The 17088-nt window shown below is 37.3% G+C and overlaps 1 long non-coding RNA gene across 1 annotated transcript in view; it reads left to right on the forward strand.

Annotated features, from left to right (window-relative positions):
* The first annotated feature begins 339 nt into the window (after window positions 1-339).
* Window positions 340-17088, forward strand: part of LOC141407527 (uncharacterized) — a 30934-nt gene continuing 14185 nt past the window's right edge. The window contains exons 1-3 of the long non-coding RNA XR_012416960.1: window positions 340-455; window positions 8246-8370; window positions 9614-9834. This is a non-coding gene — a long non-coding RNA (uncharacterized lncRNA). The remainder of the gene's footprint in view (window positions 456-8245; window positions 8371-9613; window positions 9835-17088) is intronic.

A 17088-nucleotide genomic window follows, 5' to 3' on the forward strand; every position in this document is an offset into this window, starting at 1 on the left:
CTCAAATTCTTTTGTGCAGTGAAGTCAAGAACCTGAACCAGCCCACTGGCTACAACTAGGGTTGTCCCTAATCCAATATGCCTCAGAAGAAGAGAAAATTTAAACTGATACACAGGAAAGCAATCCCACGTGGAGCCACAGGCAGCAGACAGCCAGCTGTAAGCCAAGGAGAGAGGCCTCGGAAGAAACTGAATCCCAAAAATTTGAGACAGGTCTCAGTTAATTTAGAAAGTTTATTTTGCTGAGATTGAGGACATGTGCTCGTGACACAGCCTCAGGAGGTACTGATGATATGTGACCAAGGTGGCCAGAGCACAGCTTGGTTTTATACATTTTAGGGAGACATGAGACATCAATCAAGACATGTAAAATGAACATCGGTTTGGTCAAAAAATGTGGGACCACCCAAAGCAAAAGCGGGATAACTGAAGCAGGAGGAGGCTTCCAGATCACAGGTAGGTGAGAGACACATGGTTGTATTCTTATTTATTTATTTATTTATTTATTATTATACTTTAAGTTCTAGGGTACATGTGCACAACTTGCAGGTTTCTTACATACGTATACATGTGCCATGTTGGTGTGCTGCACCCATTAACTCGTCCTTTACATTAGGTATATCTCCTAATGCTATCCCTCCTCACTCCTCCCAACCCATGACAGGTCCTGGTATGTGATGTTCCCCTTCCTGTGTCCAAGTGTTCTCATTGTTCAATTCCCACCTATGAGTAAGAACATGCGATGTTTGGTTGTCTACTCTTGGCAATAGTTTGCTGAGAATGATGGTTTCCAGCTGCATCCATGTCCCTACAAATGACATGAACTCATCCTTTTTTATGGCTGCTTAGTATTCCATGGTGTATATGTGCCACATTTTCTTAATCCAATCTGTCATTGATGGACATTTGAGTTGGTTCCAAGTCTTTGTTATTGTGAATAGTGCCGCAGTAAACATACGTGTGCATGTGTCTTTATAGCAGCATGATTTATAATCCTTTGGGTATATACCTAGTAATGAGACAGCTGGGTCAAATTGTATTTCTAGTTCTAGATCCTTGAGGAATCGCCACACTGTCTTCCACAATGGTTGAACTAGTTTACAATGCCACCAACAGTGTAAAAGTATTCCTATTTCTCCACATTCTCTCCAGCACCTGTTGTTTCTTGACTTTTTAATGATCACCATTGTAACTGGTGTGAGATGGTATCTCATTGTGGTTTTGATTTGCATTTCTTTGATGACTAGTGATGATGAGCATTTTTTCACGTGTCTGTTGGCTGCATAAATGTCTTCTTTTGAGAAGTGTCTGTTCATATCTTTTGCCAAAGTTTTGATGGGGTTGTTTGTTTTTTTCTTGTAAATTTGTTTGAGCTCTTTGTAGGTTCTGGTTGTATTCTTTTGAGTTTCTGATTAACCTTTCCAAAGAAGGCAATAAGATGCATTTATCTCAGTGTGCAGAGGGATATCTTTGAATAGAATGGGAGGCAGGTTTGCCCTAAACAGTTCCCAACTTGAATTTTCCTGTTAGCTCAGTGATTTTCAGAGCCCAAGATATTTTCCTTTCACAAAACCAACCCTCATGACAGCTTGATCTTGGACGCCTAAACTTCGGAATTGTGAGACAATAAACTTATATTGTGAAAGCCACCCAGTCTGTGATAATTTGTTACAGTGACTCTAGCAAAATACAGAGAAGAATGGAACAGGGTCTCATCCCCTCCTCTGTGAAGCCTTGTCCTGTGAGGCCCATCTTCATTGCTTTTGCTGTAAGACTCCTGAGCTGCTGCTGTTTCTCCCTTATTTTTATTCTATTAGTGCTGACACTTTTTTTTCCTGCCATATAAGCCTTACGTTTACCATGTTGACACTGAACTCTATTCTGAAATTATTTGTGGAGCAGGGAAAAGAAACAGTGTCTCAAGACCCCCCAGAATTCTGATTTTGCCACTTACTCAGTGACAGTAATTGAATCTCTTCACAATTTTGAGCTTCCCTGGCTGTACTAGCCCACAGAGATACTGCCCAACTTACTAGATGGTTGTCAGGAATAAATACAAGACTACAAGCCCAAGTGTCCAATAGAGTAAGCACTTAACATATTTATACTCTCGAATATGTTGATTCTAAATATCCTGGGGCAGCTTGTTCCAATTTAATGAAACTGAGTTGTGGAAAAAATATCTATATTGAGTCCCAAGATTACACAGGTACCTTTTACTCTTGAATGTAAGTTCTGCTGAACGAGCCAAGGCACAATATTTCTCTGTGGAGTCAGAAAGTAAATTAAGTAACTGTTTTCTCCTTGGTGCTTTGTTTTCATGTTTTTCTTCCAGTTGTTGAGTGTGATGCTCCACTGATTTTAGAGCGACCAAGGCAATTTAGGGGATCAACACTGAGAAATATGGGAGAGCAGAGACAGCCTAGATTGTTCACAGGGTCGATGCTGAGTCTATGTTTTTGAAAATCTGGAAGGATCTGGGTAGAAAATCCAAGGCCTTGTACAGAACCAGACGAAAAGTGGAAGGTCAGACAGAGGAAGGTGAGAGATGGCCAGTGAGACCACAGTGAAGCAAAACCAGACACAGTTCTAGAGATGTTTGTATATTAGTCTGTTTTCACGCTGCTGATAAAGACATATCCAAGACTGGGTAATTTATAAAGAAAAGGAGGTTTAATGAACTCACAGTTCCACCTGGCTGGGAGGCTTCACAATCATGATGGAAGGCAAAAGTCACATCTTACATGGGGCAGGCAAAAAGGAAAATGAGAGTCAAACAAAAGGGGTTTTCCCTTGTGTAACCATCAGATCTCCTGAGACTTATTCACTAGCATGAGAACAGTATGGGGGAAACCACCTCCATGATTCAATTATCTCCTACTGGGTTTCTCCCACAACCTATAGAAACTATGGGAGCTACAGTTCAAGATGAGATTTGGGTGGGGACATAGAGTCAAACCATATCAGTTTGTCAACATTAACACTGGCTTTTTCTTCACATCCTCTAATAAAAAAGCATAACTTTTCATATTCTCAAGGTAATATTTACCCATTTAAAATATTAGATTCAATTAAATAGAATAAATTTTAAAATACCTATAATTTCATCATAGAGAAAGTAGCACTATCAGCTCTTTGCAGTCTCTTTAGCCTATATATATAAATTATTGGTTTAATTCCTGAAATGTTATCATGTTGTGTACAGTCATTTGTAGCATACTATTTGGTACTTGAAAATTGAAAAAAATATTAAACATCTCCACATGTCCATACATACTTAACCTTATGTGGGAAACTGAAATTTATTTATATTTTTGGTTGCTCTGCAAATTGGTAGAATCTTTGTACCAGGTTACTTGTTAATGCAGGAAAAGCTTAAAGTGACTTGGCCCTTTGACACAGTATGGTCTTACTGATGCTTTAATTTGGACTTCTTTGATAAGAATTTAAAAGGATATATTTTATATATTTCATGGCTATTTCCATTTATTATTAATCAAGTGAAATATTAATATACATTTTCTCATTTTTTCTATTATGTATTTAAAATTCCTCACTGATTTTTTTTACATATTAAAAATATTGATCCATTATCTGTAATATATTTTGACAATTTATTCTTTACCTTTTTATATTGTAATGTTGGATGATAACACATTCAAGTCCTTTCATAGATTGATGAAAGAATCTAGACCCTTCTTATTAGGAAAAAAATGTGGGTTTGCAGGATATTGAAAATTAAACAAGAGGGAAAAATTGAAAGAAAAAAATAAAGGAAGGAACGAAATACAAGAAGGAATAAATCCCAGTATAGATCAGGACCAACCTTATTTTATGCTAATTTTTCTTGAAGTTTGGACATAAATGTAGACAGTATTTATCAAAAGACAAGAAAAAGATAAATTTCAAGTCAATTTCTTCTTGAAGCTCAATATGCATTTAAATGGTTTGACTAACCTTTGAATTCACTAAATGAGTTAATTGAATTATGTGGTTTCAACCAATGGAGCTTCTAGTCATTTGTCTCCAGAAGAGTTTGAAAGTATTGAGCCCTTTTACCAGAGGTCAAATGGTGATAGCCTCTGGGATCAATTAGTAGGCCAGCTAATTAGGTGTGATTAATCAGCTCTGAACCATGAATTGTTCTTGTGTAAGTGTTGTCTCTTTAGCATATGAGCTTTGCTGACTAGCTGGGCTACTTCTGATGGACTGGATACAAAGATAGGCTTTGCCCATATATAGAAATTATGTCCCATGAAGGAGATGGAAGAAAATAGCTAGTCTGGAAGCAGCATGTCATATCTGTCATTTTCACTTTTTTTGCAACATGCCTAACTCCTAGAAATATATTTGGGCCGTCTTGTGTTGAGCATGATAATAATGTTAGTGCTAAAAATAGGAACTTAGTCTATGATTCTGTTTTCACTTAAGAGAAAGTAAGTGTAGATGAAAGATAATGAGCATGGAATCTGAACAGTCTCGGTCCAACTCCTGACTCTATCATTTACCCTGACTCTTAGCTAATAATTTTTATAATACTTTTTCTGAGGCTTATCACTTGTACACAAGTTCTAGATATTCCACTAAGCCTTCTTCTAACTCCATTTCCCTAAATAGGGCTAATTTTCAGGTAGTCAAAAATAACCAACTAAAAAATAATTGCCATGGTTTAGGAGTGACTTTGTTTCCCCTGGGGCTTACTAAGGTATTTTTGCCCTCGGTGATTTAAAATGATGTCGAGGAGACACCACTCAGTCTCAGGAAGAACAATAGAAAATCACCAATCACTGACACTTGATCTTTGAGATGTCAGTTCAAAGTCATCTCCAGTAAGTTCCATCTATTTATCTTTGTTTTGTTGCATTTGTTTTGGGTTTTTTGTCATGAACTCTTTACCTATGCCAATGCCTAGAAGAGTGATTTTTTGATATTATCTTCTAAATTTGTTATGGTTTCAGGTCTTAAATTTAAGGCTTTGATAAATCTTGAGTTGATTTTTATATAAGATGAGAGATGGGGATCCAGTTTCATTCTTCTACATGTGGAGTGTCAATTATCCTATGCATCCAACAAAGGACTAATATTCAGAATCTATGAGAAACTCAAACAAATCAGCAAGACACAAACAAATAATCCCATCAAAAAGTAGGCTAAGGACATGAATAGACAATTCTCAAGATACGCAACAACAAACGTTTAAAAATAACATCACTAATTATCAGGGAAATGCAAATCGAAAGGACAGTGCAATACCACCTTACTCCTGCAAGAATGGCCATACTTTAAAAATACAACAATAATATGTGTTGGCATAGATGTGGTGAAAAGGGGAACACTTTTACACTGCTGGTGGGAATGTAAACTAGTAAAACTACTATGGAAAACACTGTGGAGATTCCTTAAAGAACTAAAAGTAGAACTACCATTTGATCCAGAAATCCCACTACTGAGCATCTACCCAGAGGAAAAAAGGTCATTATATTAAAAAGACACTTGCATGCACATGTTTATAGCAGCACAATTTGCAATTACAAAAATATGGACCCAGGCTAAATTCTCATCAACCAAAAAGTGGACAACAAAAATGTGGTAGGTCCAGGTCCGGTGGCTCATGCCTGTAATCCCAGCACTTTGGGAGGCCAAGGCAGGTGGATCACCTGAGGCCAGGAGTTTGAGACCAGTCTGGACAACATGGCAAAACCTTTTCTTTACTAAAAACACAAAAATTAGCCAGGCGTGGTGGTGCATGCCTGTAGTCCCTGCTACTCAGGGGGCTGAGGCAGGAGAATTGTTTGAACTTGGGAGATGGAAGTTGCAGTGTGCCAAGATCATGCCACTGTACTCCAGCCTGGGAGCTTGGGTGACAGAGTGAGACTCCACCTCAAAAAGAAAAAAAAATAAAAATCATGTGGTACATATATACCATGGAATACTACTCAGCCATAAAAAGAAATAAGGATGAAGTTGGGGACAACTATTCTAACTGAAGTAACTCAGGTATTAAAAAGCAAACATTGTATGCTCTCATTTACCAGTGAGACCTAAGCTATGAAGACACAAAGGCATAAGAATGATACAATGGACTTTGGGGATTCAGGAGGGAGGGCAGGAGGGGGTTAAGGGATAAAGGACTACACGTTGGGTGCAGTATACACTGCTCGGGTTATGTGGGTGGACCAAAATCTCAGAAATCACTACTAAAGAACTTATCCATGTGACCAAATACCACCTGTTCCCCAAAAGCTATTGAAATAAAAATAAAAAATAAATGAAAAACAAACTCATCACCAATGCAGGAGCTTTTCTGATGATCCCCATTACCTTGCTTCTTCCAAGCAGTAAATTTACAGACCTGCCTTTATCTGGTATTTGTCCCTGGCTGTGATACTCTTTCATCACGCCCTATATGCACAATCAGTTGCCAAGTTCTGTTGACTCAACCTTCTAAAATCTCTGGAATCCACTTGTCTCATGTTTCTCAGGACCCCACCACCACCACCCCTGTACCTTACAGGTAATATTACACTCATTATACTCACTTACATTATTGCAACAGCCTGTTTTCTCTGCCCCGATATTTGTGCCCTCACATCTATTTTCACCATTTCCCAACTAGGGAGATTTCTACTAAAATAAATACCAGATGATGTCACTTTTTCCTAAAATCTTTTAGAAGTTACCCATTACACAAAGAGTAGAATCCCATCACCCCAGCAAATCTTCAGTCCTGTAGTGTGATTCAACCAACTTACATTTTCTGCAAATTGACCTTCATAATACATCATATGTGAAATCACGTGTCTTGCAGTTCTCCAGTCCATCAGTTCTATGTCCTTATAAAGAATGGCTGCCAGCTTGTGTACTGGTCTTTTAGGACCTTCTTCTATGAAGTTTCCACCAGTCACATTAGGTGTTATTTCTCCCAGCTCCAATGACGTTCAATCATACCTCTATTTTTAGGGCTTATGCTGGAATGTGGTTGTCAAATGATTTAAAAAAAATCTTCAGAAAAGGGATCACGTTTTTATTCCTGTGTCTCCAACTGAGCACACTGTCTGCTTATATTAAGTTTTCAGAACAGGTGTATTGAACATGTGAATCAATCCACGAATGAATTTTTTTTTCCTCCTTTGATTCTCAATTGCCTTTGACTTACTCTTGTCTCACCATGGGATGTTGCTTAGGATGCTGATCTCTACATATGCCTATCTCTCTGGTAGCATGGCAAAAGTCTAAGGACTTTTGTTTCAATTATTTTTGTATTCTTTATAATATATTCACAATATATGACACATAGTAGGAACTCTAAAAATTTGTTGAGTAATCCATAGATCCATTGATTTATTTATTTACTTGTTTACTAATGGAATATTTTGAATACCCATGGCCCACTGTATTAACCCATGTTTCCTAGAAATGGAGCCCATGGCAAAAACTTGCATGTTCACTCTGTATTTGTGAATACAACCCCAGGAAAGTGAGCGAGTCAGGGAGGAATGGAGAATAAATAAAATCATGTACATTTCTGAGATGCTCACAGATTCCACACAAGCACAACTGATGGCAAAGCCTCACAGAACATCTTCAGAGATTATTATATATGTATGTATATAATGTTTGTATTATATATTTGTGTATGTGTGTTTGTGTGTGTGTATTTACCCCAATGTAAATGTAGAAATTAGGTGTGAGTATAGATTACAAGTGTGTCACACCAAAGAGAATGGGGCACAATATTAGTCCGGGACACATCCATTGATATGGAGTCACTTAGTAGAGATTCTGGATTTCATATGTTAATTTATGTGGCAGTAAGTGGCTTGAAAATTCACTTGTTCAAAGAAGCAAAAGCTTCCTTGGCATGATGTGAAAGAAGGAATCTGTTATCTGCAAAAGATAAAAATGTTCTAGTTGATTTACCATATGCAATCTGAACCCTCACCTCTTCACTATATTCTTCCAGACAACCCAGGAGACATTCTTTTTACTGAGACGTAGAAAAACACATTAGAGTGTAGAGCACCTTCATTTTTGAAATGTTCTGCTATGATTTGAATGTTTTTGTCTCCTCCAAAATTCATGTTGAAACTTAATCCTCAATCGAACAATCCTCCGGTATTGGGAGGTGCGGACTTTGGAATGTGATTGAGCCACGAGCGCTCCACCCTCATGAATGGTATTAGGTGTCCTTACAGGTGAGCTTGACAGAGGGAATTCATCTTTTTTTTTTCTCTCTGCCCATTCAGCCTCTTTTGAGGTGTAAGAACACAACATTCTTCCCTTCTGACATGCCATCTTGGACACAGACCCAGCTCTCACCCAATACCAAACCTGCTTGTGCCTTGATCTTGGACTTACAACCTCCAGAACTGTGAGAAATACATTTCTGTTTGCCCCGTCTTAGGCATTCTGTTATTGCTCCACAAATGGACTAAGGTGCTTCCCTTTATTGGGTCACATTTACCAGACAAGATGGTTCCATTAAGATAGATTCATCTAATTTCAATGGGGATGATGGGATACCAGGCTGGGAAAGATGAGGTGGCAGCACTAAACCCCTAAAACCAAGGTAGGCACAGTTAATGTAAAACCAGCAGGAAAACACTGGTGACTCACTGTGTCTTTGATCAGTTTCCCTATAAATGAAATAGGTAGCCTACTGGAGTATCAATTTATAGTTATAGCACAAGGCTTTCTAGGTCTGGAAGCCAAAAACCTGACTCAAAGTTGCAACAGTGTAGACTCATAGTCCTTTGGGAGTTTTTAATCTAAGCTGGTTCAAAGACTTGATCATATTAAGAAAATATCCCCTAGCAGTTTCACAGTGTGTAATGTTAACTAATCTTGCAAGCCTTTCCTGCAGGGACCTGAAGCCATTTTCTAGAGTGGCTACAATGGGGAAACAACCAAACATGGGTTGAAAATTGACCCTAATTCCTGGAAACCCAAATGCTAATTTAACTGATCAAAGAGGATACTTATTGCAATCATATGATAAATGAAATATTAGCTTAAGTTAAAATTGCAGGATGTTAGTGACTTTATTATATCAATATATGGTTATATTCCTAATTCCTAAATTAATAATTGGCACAGAAATACCTGGAAATCTGTAGAATCCCCATTTTGGCTTTCTCACCTATTGGGTAGTGGCCATTACTGTAGGAAGGGGTAAGAAAAAGATTCTGTAGCTTTCTCTTTATAGTAATGTTAATTATGGTAATGCATGTTAATCTAGGAGCAATATTTTATTTTCATGGAAATTGCAGAGGATCAAATACTTGAAATATGCAAGGTTATAAAAACATATGATATTCACACTTAATTTGCATCTTTTGCCTGTGCAAAAGTTGAATGTGTCTTGAAAGAGACTTAGCACCAATATACCCAAGTTATGAATCCAATCGCTGCTGATATTACATATGTATTATAATTGGGAAGCAAATCAAAACAGTCTCTTTCAAAATGCAGCTGTTGGCCGAATGGTTTTTCTCCCTTTGCAATTTTCAAGGAGCATCAGAAGCAGTCTCATAGTATATACCAGATCTAACAGTATACATTTTAGAATCTTGTTACAGGACTGGACCAACTCTTCTTTTCTCTGCCTAACATAGTCTGCGGAGTTATTGATCATTCTGACATTCCAAGATCATCATACCCATCCTCCACATCTATGCTACTATGGATCCAATGAGCAGAATTATACTAAATGCCTAGGAAGTACTTACAAGAACCAGAGAAACAGAGAATTTGAACAAAATTTCAAGGGTCCACTACTTCAGTGAAATTCCTAGAAGTCGAATAGTCAAGAGCATGTAAAGATAGCTCTTCAAAGGTAATAGGCAAGTTGCTGCCTTTTGTACCATCTACCTCAAAAATGAAAACCAAAAGGATGCACAAGTCTTATTACGCCTTTTTTTCTGGATTTTAGAGGCAGCACATAACATATTTAAGTATGTTTCTGTGGCCAATCTTTAGAGTCACCCATAAACTTACCAGACATCAGTTATAAACAGAATAAGAGAAGGCTCTGTACCAAGTCCAAGCTTCAATGCAAGCTTTTCTCCTAACTGGTCCTTAAGATCCAGCAAAGCGAATGTGTTTATGGTTTGGTAGAGGTGGTATGTTTAATCTCTCAAAAGAACCAATAGGAAAATCACACAGCAAGCCTCCCTCTAATAAATCCATGCCATCTTCTATGGATAACTATTTACATTTTATACATAGCCCTTGGCTTGCTACTGGGTCATAGTAGAGGCTGAATACTTAATATGGGACATCAGATAGCCATATAAGCAGAGTTTCCTATCATGCTCTGGTTGTTATTTGACTCACCAAACCATAAAGTTGAGTGTATGAAAAAAAAAACTGTCAAGGGGAAAATAGTGCACAGGAAATTAGACTTGAGCTGGTCTAAAGGGTACAAGAAAATTATTTGCACAGATAAAGTCAGCTCCTTCAAAACAGATTACCACAACATTACGTGTTCTCATTTAATTTATGCTTATGTGACCTGGTGTGGACAAACTCAGGCTTGTTTTACTGATGGTTCAGCCCAATATTCTAGCACAAACATGAATAACTGCAGACCAACAACCCTACTTCAGAGTTTCCCAGTTTTGACAACCTCCCCAGGAGACAGAATTTCAAGTGATACATTAGATTATCTATTTTGTCTAGACAGAGATATAACCATAAATATAAATTTGCATGGATTCTTAAGCAGTCGATAACTTGAAATTGCTTGAACACATTGGATCCTATTCATTACAGAGGAACAGAGACAAATCCTATTTCCTACAGAAGTCTGGGTAAGCTATGTTACTCAGGCCTAGTATTGATGGGAATAATTAGAATCCTAGTTGTTATCTCAGAGCTGTGCCTTTGTATCGGCTGGGATAAGTCACGTTTACATTGGGTTGCCTCAATGTTGACTAATCTAGTCCCTGCAGAATTGGTCACCATGGTAGTGGTGGGGGCTTAACAAGAGTCCAAAGAGGACCTTGGGCAGGAGAAGCCAAGGAGATAAACTCTGATTTGGATGAAGGGAATAAAGTTATGTGATATAGTGTATCTGAAACTTTCAGGAAAAAGTGAAAATATTAATAGGTTTTTCTTCTTATGGTTAACTCTCTCTTGCAAACTTTGATCAGCTATCCCTGTTGGTATGCTTTTTCTCTTTCTTCCTTCCTTCCATTGTAGCTAGTACTGTGATACCAGATTTTTTTTTCTTTTCTTTTTTTTTTCCTAGTGAGGTAATCTCAATCTGCTTGAAAGACTATCTAAAATTAGGATGGGAAACCAACATATACAAACTTAGAAGTAGTATCCATAGACCAGATTTGTTCTAAGATTTAACATTTTGTCTTCTTTTATTTACTAGCACCCTAAGAAAATAAAATTCTGAACTTGTCTGTTCAAGATTGAGATGTGAGTCTCAATCTTGAGAATATGTAGAATAACCCCAACAATCAGGCAGCCTGACTTGGTTCTCATCAGGGCCAAGGTGGCTTCTGTTTCATCCAACTCTCCAGGATTACAGATCAAATAAAAATGTAGGGGTGAATCCAGAGGTAATAAAAATTACGAAAAAAGAGAATCATGTGTATGTCTCTTCTGAGTTTAACAACCAAGGAATTGGATATTAAAACTCCTAACAAGATAGCTTTAAAAAATAGATGTAACAAAGACATACTTACGTGTCATGCACAGTGATAGGGACACCAACATGATGAGATATAGTTCATTTTCTTTGTGCTCAAGAAAGTGATAAACACTGTATACATGAGAATAAAATACATGATTACAAAAGCATAAAAAGGGGTATAATATCATTTTGTGGAAATGCAGATGGAGAATATATCATCTGTTGTAGACAATTGCTATTTTTTTGCCTACCCAGTCTCTGTTTTCTTTTCTGGTGATATCACTCCGATTTCCTTTTAAAAACACATACTCCCTCCATTCTCAATCCACATGTGTTCATTGCCCTTATCCAAGCTCCTGGGTGGTTATGTGATCCAAATTGAGCCCATGAGAGTTCATAATAAGATTTGTCTGAGCTTCAGAAAAGAGAAACACTCTCTCTTTCTCCTCTTTCTTTTTTTTTTTTTTTTTTTAATTTTTCTTCTTATAGTGAAGAAAGTTCTAAGGACTATTGAAACTGCTGCCAACCAGTTTTTTCACCATATAGAAAGATCTTACCTATACAATATGGCTTCTACACTGGCAAGGCAAGGACCTAGTTGGAGAAAGAGAAACAGAGACCATGTCTTTGCAGCCCTTAGATCTAGCCATGACTGAAGTTATATTTAACTTGGAAATTTTCAGTTGTGTGAGCTAACAATAACACTGTTTTGTTTATTCCACTTTCTGTTTGGTGTATTTGTAACATTTCAAAAAACTAATCAATACATAATTCAAACAATAAAACCATTATCTTTAATTCTACCTGTGTATCAGAGTTAACTGGAAAAGAAAATAGTAATGATAATTATTATAATGAAATACACAAATCTGGATCTTATTCGTGCAGACTGACTCTGCAGTTCCAATGTGCAACACACTTTCTCTCAGTCTCATGCCTAAGCTTCAACAGGCCTTGTGTATTTCTTTTATCTCTGTTGTTCTTCTGCCTTCAGTATAATAACAGGTACATGATACCCTTTGGGAGAGGTTAGACATCTGGAACAGAGCTGAGTCAGCCTGGTTATCTCAGTTGAGACTTTAGACATTTGAGAAAGACCAACCAAAATAAGAAAAGCTGCCTGCTTAACCTGCAGCTAACCAAAGATGGATGAGTAAATTCTGCCAACCCCAACTTAGATCTATCAAACCACCATGCTAACCCATATATTTTTAAGAAAAAATAAGTAACATTATTTTAAGTCACTAGGTTCTGAGGTATTTTGTTATGCAGCAATAGCTAACTGATACACTCAGACACATTTCCACAACTTGCATAAGTTATATATCTCAGACTCATGCCTTAGTTCTATGGTACCAGAGCCCATGGGCTTTTCCAACTTACTATTACCTTGGTTCTTCTCTGCTGAGCCTTTTATTCATGAATTTTTAAGGACATAATCTTTCTGTGAAGTATATAACCCTGAGGTTTATTTTCCTTTTCAATGGAGATTATCTAATTTCCTTTCAAAGTCTTTCCTTAACCTCATCAGCACTTGTCATCTGTGCTTACCATATCAAGTGGTTCTGTGTTACTTGTGCAATTCCACTATGCAGGCCAGAGATGAGCATCCCTGAAATAAATATGCTGCCAAGAGAGTTTATCTGTCAAGAGAGGTTTGCTCCAAGTTTCTGAAATACAAGGAGACATCCCGATTTAAAAACAACAGATATGCTATGTGGGTATGCTCAGGAAACTCTTGGTTGACTCAGAGAGCTATTTATGCAGTATACTATTTTTTGTAACTATTTATAATTTAGTGGGAAAAATGGGAGGAAGGGAAAGGATTTAAAAGTTTTTGAGCTCTTCTATTGTACCAAAAATATGTACATGTACTATTTTATTGTCACAAAAACCTTATGAAGTATTTATTATTCACATGTCCTAAAGTTAAAAAAATTTAGTTTAGTAAAAGGTAAATATTGTATTAGAGTTCTCCAGACAAGCATGACCAACAGGAGATAGACAGATCAATAGATCGATAGATTGATAGATCAATAGATAAGCAGATAGATAGATAGATAGATAGATAGATAGATAGATAGATAGATAGATAGATAGAGATAATTTATAATGACTCACAAAATTATGTAGGCTGGGAAGTTCCACAGTGTGCCTCCTATAAGGTGGAGATCCAGGGAAGCCAGTAGCATGGCTTAGTCTAAGTCTGAAGGCCTGAGAACCAGGTAATGTAACTCTCAGTCAGAAGCTAAAGGCCTGCAAACCTGGAGGGCCATTGGTGCACATCACAGAGTCCAAAGGCTGGAGAACTTGGAGTACACCTGCTGTCTAAGGGCAGGAGAAGATAGATTTCCCAGCTTCAGAAAAGAGAGCAAATTTGCCTTCCTGCCCTTTTGTTCTACCCGGGCCTCCTGTGGATTGGTTTATGCCTGCCCACATTAGATACGGGTGGATCTCCCTTAGTCCACTGATTCAAATACCAGTCTTTTCCAGCAACTTCTTTTCAGATAAACCCTGAAATAATGTTTGCCCAGCTGTCTGAGTATCTCTTAGTCTAGTCAAATTGACAACTATAATTAATCATTGCAAATATCATATAAAATATTCAGCTTGTACATAAATAAAGCTGGGGTTTGAAGCCTAGTTCTTTACATTGCATGGCAGTATAAAATCCAAATTTTGGTATGATTAAGACTAACAGAACAAGTAAGTCACACTTCTAACTAGTTTTATGACCTTGGAACAACCTGATGTTGTCATTTTTTTATTTTTATTTTTTATTTTACTTTAAGTTCTGGGATACATGTGCTGAACATGCAGGTTTGTTACATAGGATATAACCATTTTTCTCATCTGTTAAGTGAAGAAGGAAGTGGCCCAATTTATTTTAGGCTTAAAACTGCTTTATCCAATAATATCACCAATAACATTGAAAGAGATACATTCACAGTCCCCAGGGACGCAAATTCATATTTCAAATAATTTATTTTCTTTTTTAAAAACTATAAAATTTAATCTTCTTTACTTTTTCCTATGGTATTTCAACACCCACCATTGTTTGCAACAAAATGGAATAGTTGTTTAGCATTTCCAGAACAAATATAATCAGAAGGAAAAAGGCGAGCACTGAGGCACAACATCTCTCTTCAAACACATTTTTTATCTGGAATGTGATCTATGTGTACCTGAAGTGCAGGGAATACCTGATATCTACTAAAAGGCAAGCAACTAATCTTAAAGGTGATTTTCAAAAATCTTTGTTCTGGTATAGTGAAATATTTTCTCAGGCTTCATCATTACTGAATATTGCAAAATACCATGTGTGAGAAGAAATTACAAAATCCCTTATATTCATTCTTGGCTAGATGCCCATAGATTATTTTTCATTATTTAATCAGTGACTTTCCTGCTGGACTTTATATATGCTTTGCATTGCATTTGGAGAATGGAATTCAACATTTAGATTTAGAGCCAAGTCTCACCTTACCCAAGGCTGTGACCTTGGGCAAATTATTTCCTATCCAGTGGTATAGTGCTAGTAGTAAGACCTACTGAAAGGTGTTGCAGCCACAGAGGTAAATAAATATAAAAGGGTTGGCATAGAGCAGATCGTACATGCTCAACTGAGTCTGCTTAGTTTCTCATCTTTGGGAGAGAGAGTCAAGTGGAAGTGAGTTTAAATCCAAGTTATATCTTCTACTTACTATGGCAAACTCAGCAGCTCATTTCTCTGTTTTGATATAATGTCTTCATTTGCAAGATGGGTTGTTAAATTCTCTACAGTTATGCTGAGAATTAGAAACCATACATATACATACTGAGTTTTAGAACTTGAATGGCCCAAAGGATGTGATGGAATAGTAATAATAAAAAGGTACCTCTTATAATTAGATCCTCCAGTGTAGCAATTCCTTCATTTCTGAGTCTTGAGGCTACAAACCTAGAAGATTTTCCTACAGAGAAACTTCGCTGGAATCAGTGCAGCACTCATTTTTAAACATTACAACAAAGCAGCACATAGGGCTGACTTCATTGCACTAGCCTTCAAAACAATTAGGCATAATGCTAAATCAGGGTAAACTACATTTCTGAATTTATCTACAGAGTAATGAATAACATCTGCATCTGCAGGGGAACAATTTACACTGTTCTGTAAAACACAACACGGTAGTGATTAGATTCTCTTCCATCCCTTATATAATATTTCTTTATTATTTGGTAAATCTTTCTTTTCAAGAGTCATGCTGGCACTAGTAGGAGCCTTTGCTGTTCTACCAAGTACTTCATTTCATAAAGAAAGACTCTGAGGAGTAGAGCATTATGTTACCGCACCAAGGTTTCCCAGGTAGAATGGAGCAAAATTGAGCCCAGAATGTGGGAAGTATGGCTGATTAACATCCCTGTCATTGTATCACACACTTCGGTGAAAACTGGACTCTCAAGTTTGGAGGGGATCTAAAAACATATCTCATGCTTTCTTATTTTCAGTTCATGAATCTCCTCTGGATTACCGACAAAAGTGGCCATGAAGCTTTTTCTTTTCTTTTTTTTTTATTGTTATACTTTAAGTTCTAGGGTACATGTGCACAGCGTGCAAGTTTGTTACATATGTATGTATCTGCCATGTTGGTGTCCTGCACCCATTAACTCGTCATTTACCTTAGGTATATCTCCTAATGCTATCCCTCCCTTCTCCCCCCATTCCACGACAGGCCCTGGTGTGTGATGTTCCCCATTCTGTGTCCAAGTGTTCTCATTGTTCAATTCCCACCTATGAGTGAGAATATGCGGTGTTTGGTTTTCTGTTCTTGCGATAGTTTGCTGAGAATGATGGTTTCCAGCTTCGTCCATGTCCTTACAAAGGACATGAACTCATCCTTTTCTTATGGCTGCATAGTATTCCATGGTGTATATGTGCCACATTTTCTTAATCCAGTCTATCATTGATGGACATTTGGGTTGGTTCCAAGTCTTTGCTATTGTGAATAGTGCCACCATAAACATATGCATGCATGTGTCTTTATAGCAGCATGATTTATAATCCTTTGGGTATATACCCAGTAACACATGAAAAAATGCTCATCATCACTGGCCATCAGAGAAATGCAAATCAAAACCACAATGAGATACCATCTCACACCAGTTACAATGGAGATCATTAAAAAGTCAGGAAACAACAGGTGCTGGAGGGGATGTGGAGTCTTTTCTTAACTGTCTTCAGGGAGCCAAAATGTACTACCTCTGGAGCTAGACTTCCAGCATTAACAGAAAACGAACGTGTGTTAGTAACAGAACTTCACCAGAAGCAGAAACAAATAAAACTGGGCTCCTCCGAATCCTAGAATCCACTTCAGATGTTCAGACTCCTAACTGTTGTTATATAAAGGTTTGATAAGGAAGCCGAAAGACAAATAGACTTAGTAAAGCAACACTTCTACATTA

This window comes from Macaca fascicularis, chromosome 8, assembly GCF_037993035.2.
Source record: "Macaca fascicularis isolate 582-1 chromosome 8, T2T-MFA8v1.1".
Classification (NCBI taxonomy): domain Eukaryota; kingdom Metazoa; phylum Chordata; class Mammalia; order Primates; family Cercopithecidae; genus Macaca; species Macaca fascicularis.